This window comes from Elaeis guineensis, chromosome 4, assembly GCF_000442705.2.
Source record: "Elaeis guineensis isolate ETL-2024a chromosome 4, EG11, whole genome shotgun sequence".
Classification (NCBI taxonomy): Eukaryota; Viridiplantae; Streptophyta; class Magnoliopsida; order Arecales; family Arecaceae; genus Elaeis; species Elaeis guineensis.
The window spans coordinates 61,768,120-61,794,466 of record NC_025996.2 but is presented as its reverse complement, the minus strand read 5'-3'; positions in this window follow the sequence as shown (position 1 = coordinate 61,794,466).

Genomic DNA, 26,347 nt, shown 5'->3' with positions numbered 1-26,347 from the left:
TCCGGACTCCTACGGGAGTCGGACTTCATCTCCAACTTTGACTACAGGAAGACTTCGTCCGGACTCCTACTGGAGCCGGACTCCGTCCCTGACTTCAGCAGCAGGAAGACTTCGTCCGGACTCCTACGGGAGCTGGACTTCATCTCTAACTTCGACTATAGGAAGACTTCGTCCAGACTCGTACGGGAGCCGGACTCCATCTCCAACCTCGACAGCGGGAAGACTTCGTCCGGACTCCTACGGGAGCCGGACTTCATCTCCAACTTCGACTACAGGAAGTCTTCATCCGGACTCCTACGGGAGCCGGACTTCATCTCCAACTTCAACTACAGGAAGACTTCGTCCGGACTCCTACGGGAGCCGGACTCCGTCCCCGACTTCAGCAGCGGGAAGACTTCATCCGGACTCCTACGGGAGCCAGACTTCATCTCCAACTTCGACTACAGGAAGACTTCGTCCGGACTCCTACGGGAGCTGGACTCCATCTCCAACCTCGACAGCGGGAAGACTTCGTCCAGACTCCTACGGGAGCCAGACTTCATCTCCAACTTCGACTGCAGGAAGACTTCATCCAGACTCTTACGGGAGTCAGACTTCATCTCCGACTCCAGCTACAGGTAGGCTTTGTCCGGGCTCCCACGGGAGCCAGACTTTTGTCCTGAACTCCTACTGAAGGTCTCGGTCGAGATTCCTCGACAAATGATCCCCATCCAGGCTGCTGCAGAAATCAGACTCCAACCGAACTTCGGCCACAACTCTACTCCACTCCCCGCGGTGGATCCTACGCAGCTCCATCACTCCCTAGCAGGCCGTAGTAACGGCCACAACTCTACTCCACTCCCCACGGCAGATCCTATGCGGCCCCATCACTCCCTGGCAGGCCGCAGCAACGGCACGATTCTGCTCCACTTCCTGCAACGGATCTTGTGCAGTTCCACCACTCCCTGGTGAGTCGCGACAACGGACGCCGCTCCACTCCCTGCAACTGATTACACGTGGCGAGCCATGGTGACAGCCACGACTCCACCCCATTACTCTTCATGATAAATTTCTCCTAGCTCCGTACGGCCCATGACGAGGCGATCATAAACGGTCGCTATCAATCCTTTGCTCCCCCCGCCTATAAAAGGGGGACCCCAGATACGTTATTCTCCAAGCTCTCATTTTTTTACCTAGAAACTCTACTAAAATTTTTGTTCGAGCACTCCATTCTTGTTGAGACAGAGAACTAACTTGAGCGTCGGAGGGTCTTGCCGGAGCAACCCCACCTCCGATTTAAACTTCTTTTGCAGGTCCCGACGGCGACCGCGACTCCCTCGACTCCAGCTTCTCTGACGCAGGCAGATTTTTGCACCAACAGGATTGGCGCTAGAGGAAAGGCGGTGAACCTTCGCAGTACCCTTATTCTTAAAGGAGCGCTCAACGGGACCACCTCTGATCATCTTCTCCGACATCCACTCCTCCTTCCCCCACTAGATCCTCGCCGATGTCTTCTCGCGAAGCATCCACACGGTGACCCATGGCCTCCGCGGCCAGATCTCAGGCTCCGACCTCACCTCTAATTTTTAGGCCCCACATCCTCCGGCAACGATCGCCGGCATGGAACGGTCGGCAATCAGCCTTCGATGGATTTCGCCAACACCATCTCGGAGGATCCCGGCAGGAAGCAACCAACGTACTGGCCGTACCCCCCAAGCGACAAAAGATTGAGGAGCCCATAACCTTTAGTGAAGAAGATGCTCAGGGAGTCCAATTCCCTCATAACGATGCGGTTGTAGTTTTCTTGAATATAGCAAATTACGACGTCCGTCGCATTCTTGTCGACAATGAAAGTTCGGCCGACATTTTATTCTACGATGCCTTTTCAAGAATGTCCATCCTTGACGGCAATTTGAGATCGATTATCTCCCCTCTAGTAGGGTTTACCGGCGACACTGTCCCGGTGGAGGGAGTGGTGACTTTGACTGTAGCTGCGGGTCGATATCCAAGACAATCCAGGACTCTAGTGAATTTCCTGATGGTGAAGGCACCGTCAGCCTACAATGCAATCCTCGACTGACCTGGCCTCAATGCTCTCTGAGCCGTCGTGTCAACCTACCATTTGAAGTTAAAATTTCTACCAACCAGGGATCGGAGAGGTCAGAGGAGACCAAGCTCTGGCCAGACACTGCTACAACATAGCCTTGCAAAGAAGCGACCAATCCGACCCCTATCCAGTTGATGGGCTGGATGCCCGCGACGACCTCACTGAAGAGAGTGGCGGCCCAATCGAAGATCTGGTACCGATCCCTTTGAACGACGGGAATGCGGAGCATGTGGCGATGATCGGCTCCAACCTGGGGGAAGAGGTGCGGACGCGTCTCATCGATTTTCTACGAAAGAATGCGGACGTTTTCACTTGGATTCCAGCAGACATGCCGGGGATTGACACGGAAGTCATGGAGCACTGTCTAGCCGTCGATCCAAAGCATCGACCGACGAAAGAAAAAATCTGAGGTCATGCACCAGAGAGGCAGAAGGCGATAGCCGAGGAAGTGGACAAACTTCTGAAAGCCGGATTTATTAGAGAAGTCAATTATCCTGATTGGATTTCCAACATTATCCTAGTCAAAAAGGCAAACAGCAAATGAAAGATGTGCATAGACTTCAAAAAGCTGAACAAAGCCTGCCCAAAGGACAGCTACCCTCTGCCCAGAATTGATCAACTGGTGGATGCGACCTCAGGCCATGAGCTCCTCACCTTTATGGATGCATTCTCCGGCTATAATCAAATCAGGATGGTGCCGGAAGATGAAGAAAAGACTGCTTTCATTACTAACCGTGGCCTTTATTGTTATAGGGTCATGCCTTTCGGCCTCAAAAATGCAGGCACAACTACCAGCGGTTGGTGAACAAAATCTTGAAGGAGCAGATCGGCCGCAACATGGAGGTCTACGTGGACGACATGCTCGTAAAAATCAAATCTTCCATGAACCACGTCGCCGACCTCGAGGAGACCTTTGACGCCCTCCGAAAATATAAAATGAAGCTGAACCTGACTAAATGTGCTTTCGGAGTGACCTCAGAAAAGTTTCTGGACTTCATGGTATCGGGGCACGGAATTGAAGCCAATCCAGAGAAAATTCGCGCCATCCAGGAGATGGCCGCCCTAAAGTCAATAAAAGAGGTTCAGTGCCTTACAGGGAGGATAGCAGCCCTGAATTGCTTCGTCGTAAGGTCGGCCGAACGGTGCTTACCCTTCTTCCAAACCCTCAAGCAGCCGAAGAACTTCTGTTGGACCCCTGAGTGCCAACAGGCATTCGAAGAACTAAGGAGCTACCTCGGCTCACCTCCGCTGTTGGCGAAGCCAGAGCCTGGAGAGAAACTGTTTTTATACCTGGCGGTCTCTCCCATGGCTCTCGCGGCAGTCCTTGTCAAAGAAGAAGCAAAAGTCCAACGGTCGATCTACTACGTCAGTCGCGCGTTGAGAGACACCGAGACCAGGTATACCAAATTAGAAAAACTGACTTACGCCCTGTTGATTACAGCCCGAAGGCTCCGACCCTACTTTCAAGGGCACACCATAATGCTGCTCACCGACCAACCGATCAAGGCGATTCTGCACCAGACGGATACCTCCGGGAGGATGGCAAAATGGGCGATCGAGCTCACAGAATTCGACATCAACTATCGACCCAGGCCAGCAGTGAAGGCCCAGATATTGGCAGATTTCATAGTGGAGTGTACTATCCCAAAGGAGGCCGAACCTGAACAAGGTGAAATTGACGGCCTGGAGTCTCGACCGAACTCCCCCAAAGAAGAAGCAGATCCCTCTGGTTTCTTTTGGGCCCTCTACATGGATGGGTCTTCCAACATGTCAGGCGCAGGTGCGGGCCTGACCTTGATCAATCCAGAGGGAGTTATCACGGAGTACGCTCTGCGCTTCGAGTTCTCTGCAACAAACAATGGAGCAGAATATGAAGCTCTGATCGCAGGACTGAGGATCGCCAAAGAGCTGGGAATAGATCGGCTCCAGATCCATAGCGACTCTCAACTAGTAGTGGGATAAGTCAATGGAAACTACGAAGTGTGGGAGCACAGCATGGCTAAATATCTTGAAAAGGTAAAGGAGTTCGTCCCCGCCTTCAGCAGCTTCAACATCAGGCAGATTTCGAGGTTGGAAAATACCAGGGCTGACCTTCTCTCCAAGTGGCAATGCTGGCTCTGACCGAATTACCCAAGGGTGTTCTCTTTGAAGTGCTCAAGTGCCCGAGTACGGAAGAATCATGACCCGTGTTGGAAATTGACCACGAGCCCAGCTGGATCGACCCACTGATAACATATCTCAGAGATGGGGTTCTCCCCCAGGATGCGAAAGAAGCTCGAAAGCTCCGAAATCAAGCCTCCCGATACATCCTTTATGAGGGTAAGTTGTACAAGAGATCATACTCTTTGCCCCTTTTAAAATATCTCCGACCTTCGGAAGCTGACTATGCCTTGTGAGAGGTGCATGAAGGAATCTGCGGAAGCCATCTGGGGGCCAGATCTTGATCCCATAAGTTGCTCCGCCAAGGATATTACTGGCCGACGATGCATCATGACTCGATTGAATACGTCAGAAAGTGTGACCGATGCCAGAGATATGCCAACATCCAGAGATAACCCGCCACCAAGCTTACACCCTTGAGTGCCCCATGGCCTTTTACGCAATGGGGGATGGACATCCTTGGACCCTTTCCCGTGGCGTCGGGGCAGAGGAATTCCTTCTGGTAGCGATTGACTACTTCACCAAGTGGGTCAAAGCCGAACCACTGACAAAAATCACAGAAGCTAAAGTGCAAGATTTCATCTGGAAGTCAATCGTTTGCAGGTTCGGTCTGCCAAGAACCCTAATCACTGATAACGGATGACAGTTCGCGGGAGCAAGATTCATCGAATTCTGTGAAGATCTAAATATCTCCCACAACTTCACATCAGTAGCCCATCCTCAGACGAACGGCGAAGCTGAAGTGACCAACAGAACCCTACTGCAAGGGATCAAGATAAGGCTTGAAAAGGCGAAGGAAACTTGGGCAGACAAACTTTATCATGTGCTGTGGGCGTATCGAACTACCCAAAGACTGCCCACGGGAGAGACCCCCTTTGCTTTAGCCTTCGGAACGGAGGCTGTTATCCCAATTGAGCTTAAACTCCCATCGACGCGGGTCGTGGCATTCAACGAACATCACAATTCGCAAGGTCTTAAAGCCAACCTCGACTTACTGGAAGAAAAGCGGGAGGTAGCTCAAGTTCGGATGGCAGCCTACAGACAGAAAGTTGCCCGCTATTACAATTTCGGGGTCAAGAATAAAGCCTTTAGAGCAGGAGATCTAGTGCTTCGACGAGCCGCTGTCTCGCAACCTCAGGATTGAGGGAAGCTCGCCCCAAACTGGGAAGGCCCGTATGAGGTCAAAGAAGTGGTCCGACCCAAAACTTATTACCTCAAGGAGCTCGAAGGAGTAGACCTCTCACGATCATGGAGCACGGAAAACCTACGAATGTATTACCGATAACTTTATTTTAAATAAAAGTTGCATATATATATATATGTCTCCTCCCTTGGCACAAGCTTATATCGACAGGACAGTCAAAACAAACCGTGTCGGAAGCGGGAGGAGAACTTTGTCTCAACAAAGTTGAAGGCCCGGTTCTCTTTAGACCGGATGGGGGGAGAGGCCCTGCAACGCTCATATGTGCCCCCACAGCCCTGTTAGGGACAGGAGGAGAACCTCGCCCTAACTTGAGCAAAGTCGAAGGCCCGGTTCTCTTTAGACTGGATGGGGAGAGAGGCCCTGCAATGCCCATATGTGCCCCCACAGACCTGTTAGGGACAGGAGGAGAACCTCGTCCTAACTTGAGCAAAGTCGAAGGCCCGGTTCTCTTTAGACCGGATGGGGGGAGAGGCCCTGCAACGTCCATATGTGCCCCCACAGCCATGTTAGGAACAGGAGGAGAACCTCGTCCTAACATGAGCAAAGTCGAAGGCCCGGTTACACCTAGACCGGATGGGGGGAAAGGCCCGGTAGCGCCCATATGTGCCCCTACAGCCGTGTTAGGGACAGGAGGAGAACCTCGTCCTAACCAGAGCTGAAACCTGTTATGACATAAATAGGGGAAGAACCTCCCCCCGACACCAATTAAGGCCTGGTCATTCAAGACCAGATGGGAAAAAGGGGACCTTCCCAGCGGCCCCTTCGCAAGAAGACTTCATCCGGACTCCTATGGAAGCCAGACTTCACCCCCGACGCTAATTGCGGGTGGACTCCGCCCGGACTCCTACGGGAGCCGGACTTCATCCCCGACTTCGACTGCTGGTAAACTTCATCCGGACTCCTACAAGAGCCAGACTTCGCCCCTGACTTTAATTGCAGGTGGACCTCGCCCGGACCCCTATGGGAGCCGAACTTCATCCCCAACTCTGGTTGCAGGAAGACTCTGCCCGGACTCCTACGGGAGCCGGGCTCCCGCAACCCCACCAAGAGCAGAGAGAAAAATCTCACTCGAAAAAGAAAAAGAGGAAAGGGGAGAGGAGTTAAAAAGGAAAGCGATGGACTACGTCAGCGACGAATGGAAAACAAACAGCATCAAAGATGCAGAGAACCTCATCTCAACAGGGATTGGGGTTCTTATCAAGAATCCCAGCTTTCTCTCAATGCAAGTCCGAGATAAGATGACTTCCTCAGGCTGACGAGAAGCTCAGACCTCCGAGCTCGAGCCATGATGGGGGGTGCCAAACCCGAGCGGCCCCAGGCAAATCTGCGTCCATGGATGAAAGGATGGGTCGATGCGATGGCAATCGGATACCCCGAACGATGCGAAGGCTTAAAGAAGCTCAGCAAGTGACAATTCAACACATGAGTAAAAGAGGTAGCAGAAAATTCTCTTCTCATATTATTCATTGAATATGCATTATAGAGCCATCAAGGCTGAAGAAGAAGGATAACTGGAAAGACGAACCGACGTGGCAACAACCAGTAACCTCCGGACGACATTGAAAAAAAAAAAGAGAGAAAGAGAGAGAAGGGAATACAACAATAACAATGGTAAAGGAAAGAAATTCGGCAGGTAGCAATTCGACGCAAGGTGCAGACGAAGTAACAAAATCTCCTTCTCATTTTTTGATTAACAAGATGAACGTTACAAGACCCGGAGGGCCAAAAAAAGAAAACATTACTATAAGACTCGAAAGGGATACACCGGAGACCACTTCAAGCTGTCAACTTCTCTTCCCGATTCCGTCCTTCTCAACAGTATTTTCCAGTGCGTGTGGTAAACCTCTCGTCCCCCGCCTCGTTCTGCTCCATCATCGAAACCCCAACCCTAGGGGGAAAAGGATGGGATAGAATTCAGAGGGCAGCGAAGGCAACGGCAGCGGCGACGACGACCTGCTTCAAGAAGAACCGGAGGTACCCTGGAGGCCGCGATGACACCGGAGGCATGCGCCACCACCGTGTGCTCCACGACAACCACCATCCTAGGTACTTCGGTGAGGTCGGCATGCGTTACTTCCACCATCCCTGCAACAAGTTCTACTGCCCCACCGTTGGCGCCGATCGCTTCTGGTCCCTCGGCCCCGACGACATCAAGAATCTCGCCACAGCTTGTGACGACAACTCTGCCCCCTTGACCGGTGTCGCCCCATTTAGCTACTCCAAAATTCTCAGGCGGAATGCCCTCACCAATTGTCCCCGTTATTAAACCCTTGTTGTTGAAGGAATTCTCCCTCGAGCCCCCTTTAAGGCGATAGGACCCCTCAGCGACAGTTTGACAACCGGAGAACTCGCAGGCTGCTGTTCTCCTCCTCACACTCTTCCTGGTCCGTGGCATCCTCTTAAGGTTGGCCTCCGGGGCGGAGGCCCCGATGGGAGAACCCCTCGGAGAGACTCGGGGGACTGAAGACGGCGGAGAGCCGACGGAGATGGCAAAGACTGGCGCGAAGGACGCTCGGAGTCGAAAAGGGCACCGATGGAGTGGCTGAGTGGCTAAGCTCTCAGGCAGAAGAAATGTGTCAACCCTCAGGCGAAGTGAAGCCCCTGAAGGAAAGGCGGGGGCTTAAATAAGCAACGGGGCCTGGCGCAGTTATGGTGGCAGATATCCCCAGGTCAACCAGTGCCCGCCACGTGTCCCACTCACCGCGGCATAGGGCTGACCATTCGCAGACCATTATGGCGTGACGCTTAGGATTACGCCCTGGTGGGAGTTTCGAAAGGACTCTTCAGATCGCCCTAATCGGAAAAAGGCTCCAACACACGCGTATTAAATACCAAGATTTTCGAGGGCGGTCGTGTGCAGAATTTAAGGAAGCGACTTCGACTGTTAAAATTTTCTGTACTTCCTTCGATCGAAACTCGAACTCAGAAGTAGGGGGACTGGTGTTGGGTGTAAAACCCCCCCAGCCGAAGTTCGTATCAGGAGTGACCCCTCGGGAATTCTACCGGCGTCCGACCTACAACAGCAGGAAGATTTCGTCCGGACTCCTACAGGAGCCGGACTTCATCTCCAACTTCGACTACAGGAAGACTTCGTCTGGACTCCTACGGGAGCTGGACTTCATCTCCAACTTCGACTACAGGAAGACTTCGTCTGGACTCCTACGGGAGCCGGACTCCATCTCCAACCTCGACAGCGGGAAGACTTCATCCGGACTCCTACGGGAGCCAGACTTCATCTCCAACTTCGACTACAGGAAGACTTCGTCCGAACTCCTACGGGAGCCGGACTCCATCTCCAACCTCGACAGCGGGAAGACTTCGTCCGGACTCTTACGGGAGCCGGACTTCATCTCCAACTTCGACTATAGGAAGACTTCGTCCGGACTCCTACGGGAGCCGGACTCCGTCCCCGACTTCAGCAGCAGGAAGACTTCGTCCGGACTCCTACGGGAGCTGGACTTCATCTCCAACTTCGACTACAGGAAGACTTCGTCCGGACTCCTATGGGAGCCGGACTCCATCTCCAACCTCGACAGCGGGAAGACTTCGTTCGGACTCCTATGGGAGCCGGACTTCATCTCCAACTTCGACTACAGGAAGACTTCGTCCGGACTCCTACGGGAGCCGGACTCCGTCCCCGACTTCAGTAGCAGAAAAACTTCGTTCGGACTCCTATGGGAGTCGGACTTCATCTCCAACTTCGACTACAGGAAGACTTCGTCCGGACTCCTACGGGAGCCGGACTCCATCTCCAACCTTGACAGCGGGAAGACTTCGTCCGGACTCCTACGGGAACCGGACTTCATCTCCAACTTCGACTACAGGAAGACTTCGTCCGAACTCCTACGGGAGTCGGACTTCATCTCCAACTTTGACTACAGAAAGACTTCGTCCGGACTCCGTCCCCGACTTCAGCAGCAGGAAGACTTCATCCGGACTCCTACGGGAGCCGGACTTCATCTCCAACTTCGACTATAGGAAGACTTCGTCCGGACTCCTACGAGAGCCAGACTCCATCTCCAACCTCGACAGCGGGAAGACTTTGTCCGGACTCCTACGGGAGCCGGACTTCATCTCCAACTTCGACTGCAGGAAGACTTCGTCCGGACTCTTACGGGAGTCGGACTTCGTCTCCGACTCCAGCTACAGGTAGGCTTTGTCCGGGCTCCCACGGGAGCCAGACTTTTGCCCTGAACTCCTGCTGAAGGTCTCGATCGAGATTCCTCGACAAATGATCCCCATTCGGGCTTTTGCGAAAATCAGACTCCAACCAAACTTCGGCCACAACTCTACTCCACTCCCCGTGGTGGATCCTACACGGCTCCATCACTCCCTGACAGGCTGTAGTAACGGCCACAACTCTACTCCACTCCCCGCGGTGGATCCTATGCGGCCCCATCACTCCCTGACAGGCCGCAGCAACGGCCACGATTCTGCTCCACTTCCTGCAATGGATCCTGTGCAGTTCCACCACTCTCTGGTGAGTCACGACAACGGACGTCGCTCCACTCCCTGCAACTGATTACACGTGGCGAGCCATGGTGACAGCTACGACTCCACCCCATTACTCTTCATGATAAATTCTTCCTAGCTCCGTACGGCCCACGATGAGGTGATCATAAACAGTCGCTATCAATCCTTTGCTCCCCCTGCCTATAAAAGGGGGACCCCAGATACGTTATTCTTCAAGCTCTCATTTTTTTACCTAAAAACTCTGCTAAAATTTTCATTCGAGCACTCCATTCTTGTTGAGGCAGAGAACTGACTTGAGCATCAGAGGGTCTTGCCGGAGCAACCCCACCTCCGGTTTAGACTTCTTTTGCAGATCCCGACAGCGACCGTGACTCCCTCGACTCCAGCTTCTTCGATGCAGGCAGATTTTTGCACCAACATAGGTGATTGGATTCTCATTGTTCTCATCAAGCTCAACAGAATCCCCATCCCAGATCAAAAACCCTAAGTATCTGTCCGACTGATGCGGTACTCTACCAGATTGCCTTAAAGATGTTTGTATATTGGGCTCTAGGTTTGACCTTATCAATTTTGGTTCAGATTTAGTCACTGGTGTCGGTTCTTCTACCTGTCAAACTTCGTCAAGCTTGACTTTAGAGGTACTTATTCCTTCACTAAGGAACTTCTTTTTCAAAAAGTGTGCTTTACTACTGATAAATATCTTTTATTTAGTAGGAAGGTAAAAATAATATCCTCTCATTTTCTTAGGGTACCCTACAAAATTATACTTATCAGACCTAGGTCCGAGCTTGTCGGTTTGTAATCATTTGACATAATCGGACACCTCCAGACCTTAAGGTAAGTGAGGTTCGGCCTACATCCTGACTATATCCATATGGTGTTTTACTAACTGACTTGCTCGGAATATTATTGAACATAAAATAGGTTGTCTTAAGTGCATATCCCCAAAAAGAAATTGACAGACTTGCAAACCTCATCATGGACGGAACCATGTCCAACAAAGTTCGATTCCTTCTTTCTGAGATACTATTATGCTGTGTTCCTAGAGGAATCCATTGTGAGAGAATTCTATTCTCTCCAAGATATGTCAAAAATTCACTGAAAATATATTCTCTCCCTCGATCAGATCAAGAGTCTTAATACTTTTTTTAGTTTGTTTCTCTACTTCATTACGAAATCGTTTGAATATTTCAAATGATTCAGACTTGTGTTTCATCAAGTAGACATACCCATACCTAGATAGGTCATCTATGAATGTAATGAAATAGCTATACCCTCTTCTGGCACTAATATTCTTAGATCTACAAACATCACTATGTATTAGACCTAGAACTTCACCAGCTCGTTCCGCTTTTTCGGTAAAAGATGACTTAGTCATCTTTCCAAGAAGACAAGACTCAAAGATTGGTAATGATTCACAATCATTGGTATTGAGGATATCCTCTTGTGCTAATCTGTTTATCTTGCTCTTGTTAATATGACCGAGCCTGTAATACCAAAGGTAGACATCTGTGATATTATCTAACTTTGAACATTTATTTGGAGTGCACATTATACTCGCAGATTGTGATAAAACATAAATATCATTTCTTAATTATCCTCATATTATTGTAACATCATTCATAATAATATCACAATAATCATTCTTTATTGATAAACTATAACCATCTTTAGCTAAAAGGTCAACAGAGATTATATTCATCAAAAAAGATGGATAATAGTGACAATCACTTAAAATGATACTATTAGACTTGAAAACAAGCTCGACAGCTCCTAAAGCTAGGATTGAAACTTCGTTTCCATCTCCCACATTCAAAAATCTATCACCATTCTCAAATTTTCTACTAACTTGAAGTCCTTGCAATGAATTGCATATGTGAACTGAACTTTCGGTATCCAATACTCAAGTAGTAGTGTCAGATATAGAGAAATTATAAGGTATTATCATATAAGTACCTTGACTGATAATTAATTGTTCGTTTCTCTTTAGCCTATTTGGGTCATAGTCTGCTTAACTTGGTTCAGCCCTAAATATTTTAGCTAGATTAGGCTCAAGATCAATGTTTAACTTCTGATACTGACTATCGAAGTTGGATCCAATAAGCTTATCACTATCAAAAAGTGAGTGGAGTGACAAATTGCTAGCCATTTTTGAGAGGAAAGAAAAATAGACCTAATTAATATATGCATTAATCAAGCCTAAAGATATGAACTTTAGTTTAAAGATTTTTCTACTATTTTATATGAATTGGTAGCCTCTACCTTCAATTCGAAGAATTACCTTAATTTCTTAATGGATACTAGAATCTACACAGATTACATACAGGCCCAAGTATGGCTCGATCAACCTATATACATCAATGGGTAGGTTCTCAATTAATTATTTTTTAAAATAATTTTTAGTAATTAATTTTGCCCCAGGTTTCATTTTAGTAGGCAATGGGCCTCCATTGAAAGTCCTGATTAGGTCCAACCATTAATATGAACTAACTCAATGATTCTAACTAATGAATAATCAGATCTGAGTATGGCTCGACCAACCCAACCATTCATCAGATGGTACAATAGAGTCATCATATGATGAATAATAATTTTATTATTCAGAAAAACACCAGACGGATAGTGCCCAATATCAATCAGAAATGATGGACCCATTACCATTCACCTTAATGAGAGATTATGATCTAGTTATTACCATAACTAGCTCATTTTATGGGCCTAATAATTTAAAAAATTTGGTTAACATAATTTAACAGAATTAAATATACAGATCAGCTAATCTCAATCCTCCCATTGACTTCATCAAGTCAGATCAAGGTGGACTAAAAATAAGCCGGTCCTACTAACAAGTCATTAATTCTTCCACTAACTTCACCAAGTCATGTCGAGGATAAAGAGAAGTCGAACTAGGGGCACCTAAATCAATCAAACTAATTTTCTAGTAAGCATGGGTCAACCCTAATTATTAAGCGATCTGATCAAAACTTGATTCACCATGTTGGCCAGGTAAGTGAGATCGATGGGAGGGATATGCCATTAACTCGTCATAAACTCAATCCATGTGAGTAGCTCTCAATTAATGACCATTGATTAATACTGTCAAACTTAACTTAGATACCAACTGGTTAATCAGTTTCAATTGGATCTACTTATAAATTTAGGTTCGACCACTGAGCTCAAGATCAAAGTCCATTTGGGTCTAATCAAAGATATGGACTCGATCAACTACAACTATTGTATTGGCTCTTAAGAAATCTTGATTTAATCTAATTTCTCTCTTTAGTCTATTTAATCTTTGATTCTAACCCTAAGATCTAATCCAATTAGGAAGACCTGATCAAGCTAACCCATAAACCCATCACCCACATTTTATGCAAATAATATTAGATCTTTAATTCATAATTTTAGATCTAATAGATTCAACTTAATTTTTAATTAAGTCTGAAGCTATGGGTAGGAGTTTGATATTTGAAAATAATTTTAAATTTTATAAAATATTTTTATAATTAATTTTATACATAATTTTTTAGATCTGAAACTTGAATCAACTCATCCTTGGATTGAGCCGACTCATCACAATGGGTCGACTAAGTTCTGAGACTTTGTTGACTTAGTGATGATGAACTATTAATCATAATTTTTAACCTATTTTATTGAATCAACTCAACAGAAATTGAGCTGACTGACCACAGTCCTGAGTCGACCCAAACAATATTGAGTCGACTCAACAGGCAAACTATAATAATTATATTAATTTTAGATCAAAATAATTCTATATAAACAGTAATAAAATCAATCATAAATTATTTTAGATCTATTCTAAACGTGTTTATGATTCTAGATTTTATTTATAAAGATTAGATAACTACTTTTCACATAATGTATCACATACACAATCTTAGAGTTTTGTAAAAAAATAAATTTTTCTTATCACATTCATCTTCATGAGATATAATCACAATGGCACCCCTACACATCATAAGAGGATCCAATTGAATAGTAAAAAGAGAGATCTAATTTTTATTACCTCCTATGACCAGACGGCCTGGTCACAAACCTGATCCGATTACTTCGCTACTCAGATAATCTAATCTTAATAATTTAGATCTAATCTAAATTATTTCAGATCTAATTATTATATTTTGATCATATCAAAATCAGATAATAATCATCATAAATAAATTTTAATACTTCAATTTAAAATTAGATTTTATAAGAATAGTACAAACTAAGATAACTTTTGTACTATAAGAGGTAAACCTTACAGCAGGACAACCTTATATCAGTTTGTGCGATCAGATATATAACTAATTTTAGATTTAAATATTATATATCAGATTTAATATAAATAAAATTATAGATCTAAATATATATAATATCATGTCATATCGAACCGTGGCTTTGATACCACTGTTGAAATACGTAGGGGTTTCATGCATGCATTTCAAAAATTTTTCAGTGAAAGAATATTAGATTAAACTATTTAATCTATAAATATATGTATAAGATCTAATCTTAAAACTCATTCAAATGAATCTATGATATGAATTTATATGCATAAAAATCTGAATCTAAAATGACAAGCATGTGAACCAAAAATAACATTTAGTAATAGATCTAATCTACTAATTCTAGGGTTTCGAACCCAATATCTGAGTATGGATAGTCAAACTCCATGATCAAAAATATAGATCTGAAAGTCTTCTCTAATCACTCACAGCCGCACAAGTGTCCGACCTCTACGGATGGTCCATACGAAGCCCTCGGACCGATCAGTCCTCTACGAGAGTGCTAGCTCGTGCAGTCGGCTTCTGATGGTAGATCTGATTTGATCTCCTTCTTCGATCATCTCGGATCTTTTTGATATCGAAGATAGATTAGAGAAGATGATATATGGTGAAGAAAAATTTGATGAAGACTCTCTTCTCTTTGATTTTTTCCTCACCCAGAAATTCTAGAACAGTTCTAGGTCTCTTATCCGAGAGGAGATCGGTCTCCTCCTTTGTTCACGCCAAGGAAGATAGAAGCCCACCAAAACCTCACACCCCAAAGAAGGTTTTCAGCCCCTCTTTTCTTTTGGTATCTCATAGTGAAAAGCTCTCTCTTTTTGGCACACAAAATTATAGCCTTTTTATGGTTGTCACACAAACCAGGTTAGATAGGATAACAACTGGAGTTTGTTGCAATTCAAATCATTTTAATTTTAATTTGACTCTAATATTTTTTCACTCTTATCTGACTTAAAGAGGGACTTACCAAAAAAATTTAGATATAGAAAACAATCAAGAACACTTCCTTTTCTCACACACAATAGGAGCCTTCATAAGAAGCAACATGTGGAAGGATAGGGATAAGTTTTAGGTTGAAATTCAAACCATTTTGAATTCAATTCAAAACCAACCAAAACCTATCCCTAATGGATGACAAAGAATAGTTAGCTTCTAATTTTCTCATACATAAACTAATTTTGTGCAGTGAGAAAAGCATGAGACCTTTTAGGTGGTGCAAGGGAGAGAGTCCCATTCATCTAGGACTCTAGGGTTTAACCAATTGAATTTTTTTCAAACCCAATCCAATTAGATCCAAATAAAATATGATGAATCTAATCTAATTAGGCTCTTATAATCTTAATTAAATTAATAAATAATAAATTAATTAAGCCATAGATCCGATCAAATCAAGATCATTTCTCCTTACCGATTAGGTCATCTCATAACCTAATCAGACTTGATCTGATTGAATCCAATTCAATCAGACTTGATCCAGACTTTAATGCTCAATCAAATTGAGCTAATTAGTAATTTAATCACTAATTAATCTCCATTAATGATAGAGTCTAAGTTTAGTGGGACACTTCATTCGAGTCTCCATCCAGTAGGACTCTTCAGCAGAGTCTCCATCCACTGGACTCTTCAGATTAGCCATGTGATCGGAGAGAAACTTTTAATATGTGTGATCCATAGATTCGAACTAATCTGATAGCACAGGAATAGATTTCTATACCAATCGAAGTAACCACCTAGCAATAATATCCGACGTCCGGATAGGCTGAATGTATGCAAAGCAACACTTAAGAACCTATTTGGATATAGTTACCATATAATTCATCTCTTTGACCATTGATACTTGGATAACTTAGAATTTAAGCTATCAACTCTTAACAGTACATCCATTATATGTCTCACCTAATAAATCTTGTGACTCCTCACAAGGATTTGTTGGAAAATGTGTCCAAAAAGCCAATCGTCAAGCTGTTGATGGTTGAGCAACCAAGTATTGTAATTGATTTGTTAATAAATAAAATATATTTGCATCTTCATCATAAGCTTTCATCTTCTAATGAACTCTGTTGTTATGATGAAGTCCTTAGGACTATTTAGATTCGATAAAGAGAGGATTTATCGATTAGTCCTTAAAACAGTTCACGATCAAATGATAGGCTGTTAATAAGGACAACAGCTTCTATCGAGCATAGTCGCTGTAGGTCATATGGGTTGGTTGTCTTTTAACCAAAGAGTGTAAAGACACTGGTATGCATACAGATGAGATGTACTGTACATCATCATGAACGTGACCAACTCTAGATTCTGCTGTCGAAATATCTCTGATGGATATAGCTATAAGTGTCCTTAGACCTGAGATCGCCTCAGTGACTTGCAAGCAACTCACTGTGCTTTGATACTGGACTAACTGAATTTTAATTCAGAGATGGAAGGCTTCTGGCACAGTCAAGTACTGCGAAGTCAGAGTGTGATCGAGATGGGATTGACCACTCCAAGAGTTGGAGAGAATGAGTCGCTGTATTCAATTAGCAAACCTTGACCAGGATAATCCATCAGATGGATTTGATATTTGAAATACAATATGGACAACTTGATCAGAGTTGACAGTGAACTCTGGGTGTCCTATGATCATTTTGTCAAGGAATGAATTATATGAAAACTATATCCGCATGGTTCTAAGGATGTTGTTCTACACATTCGACCTATCCGGTCATCGGGTATCATTGCTAGATGGTCACTTGATTGGTACAGAAATTTATTCTTGTGCTACCGACTTAGGTTCGAACCTATGAGGTCACACACATTAGAGTTCATGATCCGATCGGATAGTTGATCAATGATTAAAAATCATTCTAAGGTTAGATTAATACGATTGACATTTAACCCAGTGCAAGTGTTGCAGGAGGATCGATTAGCAATTGATTGCTAATTGGCTTAATTTGATTAAGCCAATAGACTGAGATTAAGTCTAATTAAATATTATTTAATTAAATTTAGTTTGGGCTTGATTGGATCAAGTCCAATTGGTTTATTGGATAAGCCAAGTGCAAGGAAAAACTAGTCCTAGTTCAACTAGGACTTGGGTCAATCTAATTTCTAATTTGATTAGAAAATTAAATCAGATTTAAATCTAATTTAATCTAATTAAATTAAATTTTTAATTGGGTTAAGATCTATTTTAATTAGGTTGATCTAATTTTAATTTGATTTGGTTTGAGAAACCAAATTAAAACAAGTCATAAGATAGAATCCTAGTAAGACTAGGATTCCACCTTGCACCACATAAGCCTTCCCTACGTCCTCTCTCTCATTCAATGTCAATATCCTCTTATTTTGTGCAACAAAAGCCCTCTCCCAGGTCTCTCCCACATTCACAAAAGGTCTCCTCTCTTCTTTCTTATATGGAAGGTGGTTTGGATCAAATCAAAAAGGAATAAGTTTTGATTTCGAATTCTATGAGATAGAGTTTTAGAAATCCAAAACTCTTTCAATTTTGCACCGAATCTATCCAAATTTTTTTTGAAATTTTCATAGCTTTTAGGGTACACATTATGCATCCTTTGCTGATGATCCATGTATGAAAATAAGGAGGAGGTTCTCAAGAGTTGGGTGCCCCTTAACTTGCCATGTTTGGATAAGCCTTGACTAGGTATTTGACCTAGATAAAGACTCTATCATATCTCTCTGTATAAAATGAGTTTCTTTATGAAATTTTTGAAAAAGATAGATATTTGAGAGACCTTTGGCCATCCAAAAATTAGAGAGAAAAACCTTTGGGTCGTGGAGATATAAAAGATACAAGTTAGGGTGTTTAGAGAGAGAAACGAGAAGAAGAAGAGGGTCTTCTTCTAGGGTTGTTTGTTTTCATATCTTTCCTCCCTCCATCTTGAGTTTCCTGAGAGCATCTCAGATCTGAAACTCCTCTTTCTACTTTTCATCTTTAGAAGAGTCCAAATCAAGAAGAAGGAGGCACCTGATCAACCATCAAAGAAGGATCAGCGCAGTACTAGCATACTGTGCTGATTTCCTGAAGCAGGACTTTTGATCGAGATTCGTGGGCTCGTGTGGACGACTCCTAGAGGCCAGATGTGTGTGCGGTTTGCAACATCATCCTCAAGCCTGGATCAATGAGGTTAGAACATCTAACTTGCAAGGTAATAGATCTGATCTATTGTTTAATACATACATTAGATGTAGTATAGAAACATGTTGATATGATCAACATGTAGTTCATGTTATATTTATATATTTTAATTTTTGATTTAATGCTATATAATAATTATATAATAGGATCTTAGATCTAGAGATTTTCTGATTTTAAAAAATAAATTTTGATTTATTTTAGTCTTCCGCTGTATGATCTTGAAAAAGTTTCAAGATCTAATCCTGAAACCCTAGATCTGGTTCCTACAATTGGTATCAGAGCCTAGGTTCTTTATTACATGATTATTTATACATGCTTAGATTATTTTTTAGATTAAATCTAATTTATAATCTGATTATTAAATCTGAAATTAAAATTTTAGATTAATCACGAACAGCAAGGTTGTCCTGCTGTAAGGTTTACCCCTTACAGTGCAAAGGTTGTCCTAGTTTGTGTAGATCTATCTTTAATCATAAATTTGTTAGATATGATCTAGATTAAATTTATGATTTATTAGATTTAAAAAATATTTAAATCTGAAATAAAATCTCTTTGTTAATAATTTTTGTGCAAAGAAATTGTTTAGTTAAAATTATTTCAATTACATGAACCTGTTTAGATTAGATCTAAAGTAGTTTCATGTTTATTTCACTTGTATCTTGATTATGAATCAAACATGCAATATGGTTGGTAGAATCATATTATAAAATTATTTTACAAATATAAAAATTATTTTTGAAAAAGTCGAACCCAACCCTCAGTCCAAAACTTAATTAAGAATTAAGAAGTTGTTTGATTAGGTTCTAGGATTGTGAATTGAAGAACCTAAGACACAAATCATAACACATTGGGTTAATGGGTTAGTGGGAAGTAGGTCCATTAATTGGGTTAGACCTATGGTTAGATTAAAGATGGACTTAATTAGAGAATTGACTAAATCTAATCAATTGTTGTCTTAGATTAGGTCAAGGATTCTCTAGATCAATTATAATAGTTGTAGTTGGTCAAGTCCATGTCTTTAACGAGAACCAAATAGATTTGATTCTTGGCTAAGCGGTCTAGCACGAACTGTTAGGTTGATCTAATCGAAACTAATTAAACCAGTTGGTGTCTAAGGTAAACCAGACCGGTGGTTTTTAATTGGGAGCCCGCTTACCTGGCCATTTCTGATGGTGTCTAAGGCAAGCTTTGGCCGACCCTCCCACTGATCGAACTTACCTGGCCTCTTGGTAAAATTATGTTTTGATCGGATCACTTGACTATTTGAGCTGACCCATGTCAGCTAGGTAAATCAGTGTGACTGATTTAGGTGCTCCTAGACCAGCCCTTTTAATGGTCTCCCTTAAGCTGACTTGGTGAAGCCAGTGGGAGGATCATGATAAGCTGATTCATCTGACCTCATCCTTTATATTATTTAAATCTTCTAAAATTATTAAGTCCTTAAAATGATAAAGTTATCGAGATAACTGAGTCATAGCCTCCCATTAAGGTGTTTGATAATGAGTCCATTAACTCAATAATCATTGCAGACCCAAAGGCCTGGTGCTTGTTGACTAATGGAATTATCACTCATCATATGATGACTTGAAAATGTCTCTCTAATGGTGGTTAGGTGAGCCAACCAAAGTTGGGCTTAATCATTCATTGTTTAGATATACCAAGTATGATCATGTTAATGGTTGGACCTAACCGGATCCTTATAGTGGAGGCCAAAGCCTACTGATTAGGTTTCTGGGGCAAAATTAAAATTACTAAAAATTATTTAGAGAAATAATTAGTTATGAACCTACCCTTAGATGTACATGGGTTGGCCAACCAAAGTTGGGCTTGTGTGCAGTCTAAGTGGATTCTAGTACCCATTAAGGAATTAGGGTAATTCCTCGAATTGGAGGTAGAGGCTACCAATTTGAATAAAATAGTGGGAGAAACCTTTTGATTAAAGTCCAAATCTTTAGGTTTAATGAATCAATTACTAATTAGGTTATGGTTCTCCTTTGTGCAAATATGGCCACTTCCCTATCGCTCCGATCATTGTTGGACAATGATAAGTTGGTGGGACCCAACTTCGATAGCTAGTACTGAAAGTTGAAGATAGTCCTGGAGCATGAACAGATCCTATATGTGATAATGGATCCTGCACCTGAGGAGCTAGCTGCAAATGCACGTGGAACAGTCAGAGACACTTACCAGAAGTGGCTCAGTGATCGGACCACGGTGCGCTGTATCATGCTGGCTGCTATGAGCGACGAGTTCAGTCACAGATTCGAGACGGCTCAGCCAAAAGACATGCTTCAAGTGTTGGAGGATGCCTTTGGCACATCCGATGACGTGGAGAGGCACAAGACTAGTTGTGCCATCTTCAACGCCAAAATGCGGGATGTTGTCCAGCTATGCAACCCAAGAAGGGGGGTGAATTGGGTTTCTAAAAAATTTAAGCTTAACTTATGTCTTATGAAAAATATTTGACAATAGCTAAATAAATAGGGAGAGTAAAGTTAATTCAAGGCTAATGACTAAATGCAAGAGAATAATGAAGAGTTAAAGAAGAGCAATTAGGCACAACACAAACAAAAAGATTTATAGTGGTTTGGTGCCAACCTTGCACCTACATCCACTCCCCAAGCTCCTACTTGGGAATTTCAATCCACTAATCTTATATTCAACCTGAATACAAACGTCGGAAACTCTGACTCTAGCTATCCCAAGCTAGTCCACTTATTTTTTGGGTACAAACCAACCCAATACACTCCGATTCAAGGTTTGGATCAACCTTCCCTTGTTTTGGAATCCTTCCAAAATAAAAACAATAACTCAAGCAAAGTATAACAATGAATAGCACAAGTACAAAGAAAGCTCCTTTAATGAGCGAATGAGACTTTAAATATACTTTACTCAAAGAAAAGAAGACCCTTTTTAATTTTCTCAAGGTGGTTGGAGACTTGAATGTGCACTTGAGGAGTTGGTGAGCTTGGATTAAAGGCTTCTTGAATACTTTGAGTGAACTCTTGCTTAGGGCTGAAAAGTTTGCTTGAAATTTCTTTTTTAGAAACTCTCTTCTTTTTTTTCCTTTTTGATTCCCACCTTTTTGTCCCTTTTATAGCTTTAAGAAATGGTGAAAAATATTCTGGGCTGAAATAGAGCCGTTAGACCACATTAAATGAGTATTAAAAGCACTTAAAATAGGTTAAAAACTAGTCGTTGTGGAACAATCCCATCACAGGGGTCGACTCATGGGTCGACTCATGCCTGGGGGTCGACTCATGGGTCGACCTCTGTGGAAGAACACCAGAAAACCAACAGAAAATAAGGTTCTGTGATTTTTGACCTAAAAACAGCAGGGGTCGACTCATGGGTCGACTCATACCTTGGGGGTCGACTCATGGGTCGACTCACAGGTTGTGCCAAGCCAAAAAAATCTGCATGCCAAACAGCTCATTATGCGATAAGTTGACTCATGGATCGACTCATGTTTTTCAAACATGCATATCTTTTAAAATACAAGTCCAAAAATAATAAAATTTTCATCAATGGATCACAAATCTTTTGTTCTATCATTTGATGCTTTCAAATCAGGGTTTTGGTAAAATTATGATTTTACCCCTGAAGAGCAATAAGTCTTTTTCAAGTGAAAATCATTAGTACTCCTTTAAATGCTTTGTAATCATCAAAATCAATCCAAGGAGCAACACGGGATGGTGCCTCTGTCACTGATCATGTATTGTACATGATCGAGCTGATGGAACGATTGAGTAAGCTCGGCTTTCCCTTGCATGAGCAGCTTGGGAAAGATGCAATACTGAACTCACTACCCAAATCTTATCTCCCATTCCTCACTCATTATAGAATGACAAAGCCTGAAGAGAACTACCACAGATTACTGGGGTTGCTTCAAAACTTTGAGAAAGATCACCAACTCCATATGGAGTCGGTGAACTTAGTGGGAGGTTTGTCTTATGGTTCTCGACCTTTTAAGAAAGGGAAGAAGAACAAGAAGAAGAAAGTGAAGAAGGTGCAAGTTCAGGTTGAGAGATCAGTACAGAGCCAGACCAGAAAGATCAAGCTCGATAAGAATCTATTCTACTGGCAAGCACCCTAGATTAGATAGTTTGTCAGATATCTACTTATGGCACTGTAGGCTAGGTCATATAAACAAGAACAGAATAAACAGGTTGACTCAAGAGGAAATCCTCGAAGTCAGTGATTGTGAATCACTTCCAACCTGTGAGTCCTGTCTTCTTGGTAAAATGACCAAGTCACCTTTTACTGAAAAATGTGAGAGAGCTACTGAGCTCTTGGACCTAGTACATACTGATGTATGCAGGTCCATGAGCACTAGTGCTAGAGGTGGATATTTCTACTTCATAACTTTCACGAATGACCTATCCCGATATGGATATGTCTATCTGATGAAACATAAGTCAGATTCATTTGAAATGTTCAAACGATTCCGAAGTGAAGTAGAAAAATAAACTGGGAAGAGTATTAAAACTCTTCGATCTGATCGAGGAGGAGAATACCTTTCAAGTGAGTTTCTCACATATTTAGGAGAGAATGGGATTCTCTCCCAATGGACTCCTCCAGGAACACCACAGCATAATAGTGTGTCTGAAAGGAGGAATCAGACTCTGTTAGACATGATCCGATCCATGATGGGTTTTGCTAGTTTGTCGATATCCTTCTGGGGATATGCACTCGAATCGGCCTGTTATCTGTTAAATAGGGTTCCAAGTAAGTCTGTAATTAAGACTCCATATGAGATATGGACGGGACGTAAGCCAGCACTTTCACACCTTAGGGTCTGGGGGTGCCCGACCTATGTCAAATGATTAGTCACAGACAAACTTGGACCTAGGTCTGACAAATGCTCATTCATAGAGTACCCCAAAGAGACAAAAGGATATTTTTTTCTACCATGCTGATGAACAAAAGGTGTTCGTCAGCCTTAAGGCAATCTTTTTAGAAAAGAAATTCCTTGGTGAAGGAACCGTTGCCTCTAAGGTTGAACTTGATGAAGTTCAACAGGTAGAAGGACCGACACCAATAGCTGAACCTGAGTCTGATATGATTAGATCATATCCAGAGCCCAATGTACTTGCACCATTAAGACGATCTGGTAGAGTACCGTGTCAGTCGGATAGATACTACGGTTTCTTGGTCTGGAACGGTGATCCCATCGAACTTGATGAGAATAATGAGGATCCGATCACCTATATGGATGTAATGCAGAGATCTGATTCTGAGAAATGGCTTGAAGCCATGAAATCCGAAATGGAGTCCATGAAGGTCAACGATGTATGGACATTGGTTGACTCACCTGAAGGGGTTAAACCCATTGGGTGTAAATGGGTCTTCAAAAGGAAGAGGGGCACAGACGGAAAGGTGGAGACCTATAAAGCCCATCTGATCGCCAAGGGGTATCATCAACGTTATGGTATTGACTATGATGAGATATTTTCTCTTGTGGCAATGCTCAAATCCATTCGGATAATGCTTGCAATAGCTGCCTATCTGGATTACGAGATCTGACAGATGGATGTAAAGACAGCTTTCCTGAATGGAGAGCTGACCGAAGAGGTGTATATGATATAACCTGAGGGGTTTACATCCACAGATGAGTCCAAGGTGTGCAAGCTTCAGAGATCCATTTATGGATTGAAGCAAGCTTCTCGAAGTTGGAACATGCATTTTGATAAGGTGATCAAAACGTATGGCTTCATTAAGAATGGAGAAGAGCCCTGCATCTATAAATGGACAAATGGTCTAGTTGTGGTATTCCTTATCTTGTACGTGGATGACATTCTCTTAATCGAGAATGACATCCCCGCACTACAGGGAATAAAAGTTTGGTTGTCATCACAGTTCTCCATGAAGGACTTGGGTGAAGCATCCTACATTCTAGGGATGAAGATCTATAGGGATAGATCTAAAAGGATGCTTGGGTTATCCCAGTCCATGTACATAGATACTGTGCTGAAGAGGTTCAGCATAGAGAATTTCAAGAAGGACTATCTACCGATAGGCCAAGAAATTTCTCTCTCTAAGAAGGATTATCCGACAACTCCTGAAGAGAGAGAGCGTATGAGTAGAGTCCCATATGCTTCAACTGTGAGATCTATCATGTACGCCATGACATGTACAAGACCAGATGTGGCATACTCACTAGGAGTAGTGAGTAGATACCAATCTGATCCTGGAGAAAATCACTGGAAAGTGGTTAAAGCCATCTTTAAGTATTTGAGAAATACTAAGGACCAATGGTTGGTTTATGGCGAGTCAGATCTGAAACTTGTGGGGTTCACAGACTCTAGCTTCCAATCTGACCATGATGACAGCAGGAGCGTGTCGGGTTATATCTTTACTCTGAATGGTGGAGCCATCTGCTGGAAGAGTTCCAAGCAGCATACTGTGGTGGACTCTGTTTGTGAAGCAGAGTACATCGCAGTATTGGATGCCGTGAAGGAAGCTATGTGGCTGAGGAAATTCATCAACGAGCTCGGAGTAGCACCCTCCCTCGATGGTCCGGTCCTGCTCTACTGCAATAGCACTAGTGCCATAGCTCAGGCGAAGGAACCCAAAGCACATCAACAGACGAAGCACATCTTGCGCCGCTTCCACCTGGTCCGAGAGATCATGGATCGAGGTGACGTCGACCTTCAAAAGATCGACGGAAAGGAGAACCTGGCCGACCCCTTCACTAAAGCCCTGGCGATAAAGGAGTTCGACAACCACAAGTCAAAGATGGGTATTAGATACTGCGCCGAGTGGCTTTAGGACAAGTGGAAGTTATTGGGAAATGTGTCCCAAAAAGTCAATCGTCAAGCTGTTGACGGTTGAGCAACCAAGTATTGTAATTGATTTGTTAATAAATAAAATATATTTGGCATCTTCATCATAAGCTTTCATCTTCTAATGAACTCCGTTGTTATGATGAAGTCCTTAGGACTATTTAGATTCGATAAAGAGAGGATTTATCGATTAGTCTTTAAAACAGTTCACGACCAAATGATAGGCTGTTAATAAGGACAACAGCTTCTATCGAGCATAGGTCACTGTAGGCCATATGGGTTGGTTGTTCTCTTAACCAAAGAGTATGGAGACACTGGTATGGCATACAGGTGAGATGTACTGGTACATCATCATTGAACGTGACCAACTCCAGAGTATTCTGCTGTCGAGAATGTCTCTGATGGGATATAGGTATAAGTGTCCCTTAGACCTGAGATCGCCTCAATGACTTGCAAGCAACTCACTGTGCTTTGGTACTGGACTAATTAAATTTTTAATTCAGGGACGGAAGGCTTCTGGGCACAGTCAAGTACTTGCGAAGTCAGAGTGTGATCGAGATGGGATTGACCACTTCAAGAGTTGGAGAAGAATGAGTCACTGTATTTCAATTTACCAAAACCTTGGCCAGGGTAATCCATCAGATGGATTTGATATTTTGAAATACAATGTGGACAACCTGATCAGAGTTGACAGTTGAACTCTGGGGTGTCCTATGATCGTTTTGGTCAAGGGGATGAATTATATGAAAACTATATCCGCATGGATTCTAAGGATGTTGTTCTACACATTCGACCTATCCGATCGTCGGGTACCATTGCTAGATGGTCACTTTGATTGGTATAAAAATTTATTCCTATGCTACCGGCTTAGGTTCGAACCTATGAGATCACACACATTAGAGTTCATGATTCGATCGGATGGTTGATCAACGATTAAGAATCGTTCTAGGATTAAATGATCAATACGATTGATATTTAACCCAGTGCAAGTGTTGCAAGAGGATCGATTAGCAATTCGATTGCTAATTGGCTTAATTTGATTAAACCAATTGGTTGAGATTAAGTCTAATTAAATATGATTTAATTAGATTTGGTTTGGGCTTGATTGGATCAAGTCCAATTGGTTTATTGGATAAGCCAAGTGCAAGAAAAAATTAGTCCTAGTTCAATTAGGACTTGGGTCAATCTAATTTCTAATTTGATTAAAAAATT